The sequence below is a fragment of the Schistocerca piceifrons genome, unplaced genomic scaffold (assembly GCF_021461385.2).
Source record: "Schistocerca piceifrons isolate TAMUIC-IGC-003096 unplaced genomic scaffold, iqSchPice1.1 HiC_scaffold_794, whole genome shotgun sequence".
Lineage (NCBI taxonomy): Eukaryota > Metazoa > Arthropoda > Insecta > Orthoptera > Acrididae > Schistocerca > Schistocerca piceifrons.
In genome coordinates, this window is record NW_025729052.1 from 7,611 (window position 1) to 14,939 (window position 7,329).

The window sequence follows — 7,329 nt, forward strand, 5'->3', positions numbered from 1 at the left end:
TGTCTAGATTTATGAGACTTCCAGAAACTGTGAGTAGCTATCTTGCGGTGTATGGGACAGACTGCAGAAAAGTAGTTCGACGAGGGCGTACTGAAGATAAAGAGGCCAAGTTAGAATATGGTGGGTTTAGCAGTACTTGGAACCTTTCCTGACTCGTATGGGGTCGAGCGTTGTCCTGTTGAAAGACCACTCTTAGTGACAGTGCACTCTCTCCACAAACTGCCACCAATCGCCTGTGAATATCCGCAGCGTCTACACCCTCCTTCCACAGAAACCACGTCGTCCAGCGCTGCCCTTGATGGTGACTCCATGTTGTGCGCTCACTTAATAAGAGTAGATGGGAAATTGAGTTGTACTGTGAAGGGATTACACTTCCAGTGGTTGCCCTGCCGCCTGCGGTTAGACCAAAGAAATACATAAATGCAACTGTACTGATAAGTCAAATGAGGCACCATAATTGATTAAAAAAAAACAAAGTGTAAATCAATATGGAACGCCCCTGGTATATGTAACTCTACGAATTACGCCTCTTCTATGAAGACAACGTGTACAGTGTTGGTAATGGGAAATGCCAGTGATCTCTGCATACACCTTGTAAAGTGACCATATCTTTGGACACCTCAGATGTAAAATCACATTTTTATTAATACTCATTTTAGCAAATTTTAATATGCAAATTATTTACTGAATTTTCTCCCGGGTCATCGCGCCTTTCATTTAATTCTTTGATCATAAAAGCACCGTGGAAAAAGGAATCGTTCGTAACAGTATTGCGGTCGTCAGACAATCGCGTGAGAAACATGTATGTTGCTACTGTGAACCCTTGCGTGGCGTTCACACAACGACAGCCTGACACGCAGGTGGAGACACAGAGTAAAGGAACTCGTGCGTCGCAGTCCGAAGGTCCAAAGAGGCATCAGAAAAGCTGAGCCGTCACGGTCGGGAGTGTGTGCGCAGAACTGATAAAATGTAACTATTGAGGTTGTAAGAAAGACGCGAATATCACGGGTGAATAATAGAAAAAGTACTGTGTTTATTTCAGTGTTCGCTGAATGTTTGACTTGACTGACAAAGATGTTCCAACTGAAGCTAGCACTGTAATTAATAGTTGGTGCTAAGAGGGTCAGTGATTAATAATAATTAGTAACTTCGAAATTTCAATACAATGGTGGTGGTCTTATTTAACAAAACCACTTTCTCGCGAAAATAACGTCAAAAATTTTAGGTGACGTCATCACGATGCTAGCGACGGACACAACCAAGGTTCACTGCCATGACACAGGCACAGCAAACTATTGGCATACTTCAGTAAGCACACCTTTGGGAACAGAGGACAGATCAAGACATACTTTCAGCATCAAGACGATGAGACTGAATACTCAAAAAATAGACGAACGTAATGAGGAGTAGCAGAAATGAGATGACTGGAAAATTGGGGATTATTACGCAGATGAATCGCAGGATTTCTGCTACTTTGGAAAAAAAAAATCATATGACGGACAAAGCAAGGAGGACGTAAAAACTAGACTCGCACAGGTAAAGACGGCTTTCCTGGCTAAAAGAAGGTTACTAGGGTCAAAAATTTGCCTTAATTTGACGAAAAAATTTCTGAAGTGCCTTTGGAGGACAGCATTGTATGGCAGTGAATCATGGACTGTGGTAGACCGAAAAAAAGAGAATCCGAGCATTTGAGACGAGATGCTATAGAAGGATGTTGAAAATTAGGTAGACTGAGAAAATATGAAACGAGGAGGTTCTCAGCAGAATAGCCGCGAAGAGAAACAAGTGACATGTCAGAACATCAGGGACTAATTTCCATGGCAATAGAGGGAGTTGTAGAGTGTAAGAACTGCAGGAAAAAACAGAGATTGGAGTATATCCTACAAATAGTTATGGAACTTGGGTGGAAGTGCCACTCTGAGCTGAAAAAAAAGCATTCCGTCTTCAGGCCACAAGTGACCCATCGGGACCATCCGACCGCCGTGTCATCCTCCGTTGAGGATGCGGATAGGAGGGGCGTGTGGTCAGCACACCGCTCTCCCGGTCGTTACGATGGTTTTCTTTGACCGCAGCCGCTACTATTCGGTCGAGTAGCTCCTCAATTGGCACCACGAGGCCGAGTGCACCCCGAAAAATGGCAACAGCACACGGCGGCCTGGATGGTCACCCATCCAAGTGCCGGCCACGCCCGACAGCGCTTAACTTCGGTGATCTCACGGGAACCGGTGTAGCCACTGCGGCAAGGCCGTTGCCCCTGGGCTGAAAAGGTCGCATCAAACCAATCAGACGACTGATAAAAAAAAAAAAAAAAAAACCGCATTATTTGGCTAAAACGACTGTTTCTTAATAAACCAACGTCATGTTTCAAATTTGGCAGGTCTCAGCATAACTTTAATTAGACAAAGAGTTACCCAGTCTGGGAACGGAGTAAGACCACTGAAGTTCTTAATGTACACATCCGATTTATCACAGAGGGTTAATAGCATTATCAGCTTGTTCTGATAATAGGTTTTCAGTCGGAATGTACGAATATTTTTGCGTCTTCTTACATTTTCGTCGCAGTGACTGAAGAATAATAGAAAGTCGCATAGGGGATTTCAAGCACTTTCGTCTCACTGTCTCTGTACCCTCTGCAACAGTCTTTAGACTGAGCCACAGATGACTGAAGTAGGTAATGCGCTAAATATTGCTTCGTTCCGGCTACCAGTGCTCCCGTTGCAGACGGCAGCGACTGCCGCTACTGCAAGTCCACAGCCGGTGTGGTTTCTTGTAGCATGCATATACTTGCCGGCCATCCGGCATTCGCTCTGCCGCCTGCGGTAACCTGTACTCGTCTGCGGCGAGCGCGTGACACTGACCGCCATTCCAGAAGGTCGCTGCGTCGTTCACCTCGCAGCCGGCAGATGGCTCTGGCAGAGCGCCAGCAGCACGTGCGCGCCGACGTCGGATTCACTCCTCTATGCAACACTGCTGCTTAGAGAAAATGTACGTAGCGAGCGCGGAAGCCAACAAAACTAAACGCCTCCTCATCTGCGGCAAGCTTTGTACGTGCTCCCCGAGAATGTGTCACTTCGTGGAGTGTAATTCGATGCTCGTTCATAACAGAAGTTCATGCAGCATGTCTAAACCCCCAAATATGCAAGAAGCAGTAATGTGCCCCTTGGCAGTTACTGCCAATGTTGAGACCTTCTCATAGGCAACTCTTGCCGCTTCTGCTTCTCTCGTGCTGTTGCACATGTTCAAATTATTTTGTACCGTACTGCCGATTGCCCATCAAATCGATGTGTTACAGTCACCAGGACGATTTCTCCGTCGAAGCCTTTCAGCAGCATCCAGGATACTGAGGTTATCTCCTAAATAATCAAAAAAATGCACACTTTATTGCTTAAGGGAGTTGGAACGCCTTATCCCGACAATGTTAAATTTAGTGACTTGGCTTCCCCGTATTTCAGGAACCTGTGTAGCCACTGACACGAAACATTTACAGGACATTAAACTCTATGTTCCGAGTCTACTGAACTACAATAATTGCATTTCAACCACTGCTTTCAGAAATACAAATTTTTAATCACACGTTTACAAATTTTGTGTACTTTTTTGTACGTTATCCTAAATAATTTTAATTATACATAACATTATGTTCTTCTTTTAGTTCAGTAGACTCAGGATATGTATGTTATTATTTTTAGTCACTCAGGAGCACCCTGCACCATACTGTATACCATCCTCTTGGTCTTTTTCCAAGTTTTTTTCTTCTTTCTGGACTCCTTAGTGGCCAACTGTGCTGCATACTCTGCTTTATCAATGCGAACCTTGTCCATCCGTTCAAGTTCTCTGACGCAGTTTGCTCCAGGCTTAATTCCCATATGTTGTAGCACTTTCATCATACCACGGTTGCCATCATTAAAAGCAATAACTGCATTACTGACCCCCCACTTTAATATGTTCATTCCAACAAAAACATTTTTTGGTAAGCGAGTCCATATAAGAGTATTGAAAGACTCATTAGCATTTTGAGTCTGACCATGCAGACACTTCCTCAGTAATTCAGGACTTTCCAGGTCTCTGTAAATAGGTTTTATGATGTCCATGACTGCTGCTGGGGTGGAATGTTTATGGCTGTATGAACTGTTTGAGTACTGGGCATTGCGGTAATTGCTCCATGAATGAGGTCCAGGAGGGCAAAGGTGGTGTACTGGTTTTTCATCAGTTGACAGTCTGTGGAAGAAGGTAGCCCATACTGCCTGCTTCATTTTCAACAAATCCTCAGTATTATTTCTAATAGCCATCCCATAATACTTCTGTAGCTCATCAATCATTTTATCTGTTAGCCTGCCTCAACAGACTTTAGCATTTCAACATACAACGTGTGTTTACACACTGAAACAATACGATAATGTTTTTGACAGTCCTACCAATACAAACACGTAGTTTCACCTCTTAACACAGCAATCCACAGCCTTCTATATAAAAAAATAACCGATTTTATTAGATCTTGAAGTAATGCACGTAAAAATTTTAACATTTTCAACCGGTGTAGACTATATTCAAAAAAATAAAATAAAATACTTCCCATGTGAGTTTGTGATACATATATCATTTTATTCGGAGAATTGCAAATTTTATAATGAGATAAAAATCCGAAAATGTGAAAAAAAGTTTTTTACGTTCTAGCTCCCATTAAAGAATCAGTGCTCTGTTTTCCCGGACATGTTATTGTCATTTGATACAATCACAAAACGTTTCAAACGTTAGCCACGTGTCGTTGCGATCGTCATCTACAGATTTCATTTTACATCTCTAAAGATGATATTCAGATCGGTATACTAGTCAACGTTTCGAAGCGGTTTCTAATTCTGTCAAATGCAAATAAAGTGTTAACAACTTACTAAATCACACTGTCCAACGACGAAAAGCCACACTGTCCCTCCATTTTTCTCTGGCTTTTAACGCATTTTTTATTAAGCCTGTATCTGGTATGCCTGCCTAGCTGTTTGGTAAAAATTTGCAATTGATTTTAAACTAATTTTCGAATGAGCAAGAGACAGGAAATTATAAACACAGGTCATAATTGTGTGACAATGCAATTCTAACTTGCTTTCTTGTCGGACTCTTTGGTAGGTGTGGGCAGTGTAACAGTTTGGTATCACCTGACAACTAGGCTGCACTGCAGGACCAGTGTGTTGTATAGGTTGTATTGGAATGTATTCCAGGCAATCTGCAAGCAGATGGGCAAAGCTGAACGGGGGGATGGAGAAGAGAAGATGGACACAGCGAGAGGAAGGAGGAGATGTGTGCAATATATACGACATGTTGTTGTTGTTGTGGTCTTCAGTCCTGAGACTGGTTTGATGCAGCTCTCCATGCTACTCTATCCTGTGCAAGCTTCTTCATCTCCCAGTACCAACTGCAACCTACATCCTTCTGAATCTGCTTAGTGTATTCATCTCTTGGTCTCCCTCTACGATTTTTACCCTCCACACTGCCCTCCAATAGTAAATTGGTGATCCCTTGATGCCTCAGAACATGTCCTACCAACCGATCCCTTCTTCTGGTCAAGTTGTGCCACAAACTTCTCTTCTCCCCAATCCTATTCAATACTTCCTCATTAGTTATGTGATCTACCCATCTAATCTTCAGCATTCTTCTGTAGCACCAGATATCGAAAACTTCTATTCTCTTCTTGTCCAAACTATTTATCGTCCATGTTTCACTTCCATACATGGCTACACTCCATACAAATACTTTCAGAAATGACTTCCTGCCACTTAAATCTATACTCGATGTTAACAAATTTCTCTTCTTGAGAAACGCTTTCCTTGCCATTGCCAGTCTATATTTTATATCCTCTCTACTTCGACCATCATCAGTTATATTGCTCCCCAAATAGCAAAACTCCTTTACTACTTTAAGTGTCTCATTTCCTAATCTAATTCCCTCAGCATCACCCGACTTAATTAGACTACATTCCATTATCCTTGTTTTGCTTTTGTTGATGTTCATCTTATATCCTCCTTTCGAGACACTGTCCATTCCATTCAACTGCTCTTCCAAGTCCTTTGCTGTCTCTGACAGAATTACAATGTCATTGGCGAACCTCAAAGTTTTTATTTCTTCTCCATGAATTTTAATACCTACTCCGAATTTTTCTTTTGTTTCCTTTACTGCTTGCTCAATATACAGATTGAACAACATCAGGGAGAGGCTACAACCCTGTCTTACTCCCTTCCCAACCACTGCTTCCCTTTCATGCCCCTCGACTCATAACTGCCATCTGGTTTCTGTACAAATTGTAAATAGCCATTCGCTCCCTGTATTTTACCCCTGCCACATTTAGAATTTGAAAGAGAGTATTCCAGTTAACGTTGTCAAAAGCTTTCTCTAAGTCTACAAATGCTAGAAACCTAGGTTTGCCTTTCCTTAATCTTTCTTCTAAGATAAGTCGTAAGGTCAGTACTGCCTGACGTGTTCCAGTGTTTCTACGGAATCCAAACTGGTCTTCCCCGAGGTTGGCTTCTACTAGTTTTTCCATTCGTCTGTAAAGAATTCGTGTTAGTATTTTGCAGCTATGCAAAAAGGCATGGGTGAAAAGCTTGTGTCTGAGTCCATGCATGTGTGTGTGTGTGTGTGTGTGTGTGTGTGTGTGTGTGTGTGTGTAATTATTTAAATAAAAAATGTAATCAATTTAAAATGCCTAGTCCGTTAAGAAATTTCAAACAGATGAGAACTAAAAAGCAGAGAATAATAATTTAAATAAAAATAAATTTTTAATATAACACTTTTTTTAAATTGAACTAAGAAGTATAAAATAATTTGTCTTAGTCCCATACAGATTCCTAACTACTTACAGACAGTCCAGACAATTTTTGCTTGTTAATTTGGAATAGCTATGATGATACGTGTAAGATTTATGCTGAAAGACGTGGTGTACATACAATAGGTAATAGTGAGTACATGAACTGGTCGTACATCAATTATGTATTGCATGAACCCCACGCTCTCTGTTACAATTTACCCAAGTTATGTCATAGCTATTGAACACTCACAAGCACAAATTTTCAGGACTATCTGTATGGGGTTAGGAATCTGTACAGACAAGGAGAAAATATTTTATACCTTTTACTCATGCCAAAAATTTATTTTTATTTAAATGATTGTTGTTATTCTCTATAATGTCTAAGTGACCCCTTCAGATGAGGTATTCATTTCTGCCTGCTGTCTATAATAACGCACGAACTATGCAATACAGGTGGAAGTTTCATTCAACAACTGTGTTGAGCAGAAATTAGTACAAAATTCAAATTACGATGCACAGAATATTTGTCGCTT

The 7,329-nt window shown here is 41.4% G+C and overlaps 1 pseudogene; it reads right to left on the minus strand.

Moving 5' to 3' along the window:
- Nucleotides 1–2,135: 2,135 nt before the first annotated feature.
- On the minus strand, nt 2,136–2,253 carry LOC124770347 (annotated as a pseudogene).
- Nucleotides 2,254–7,329: the final 5,076 nt, after the last annotated feature.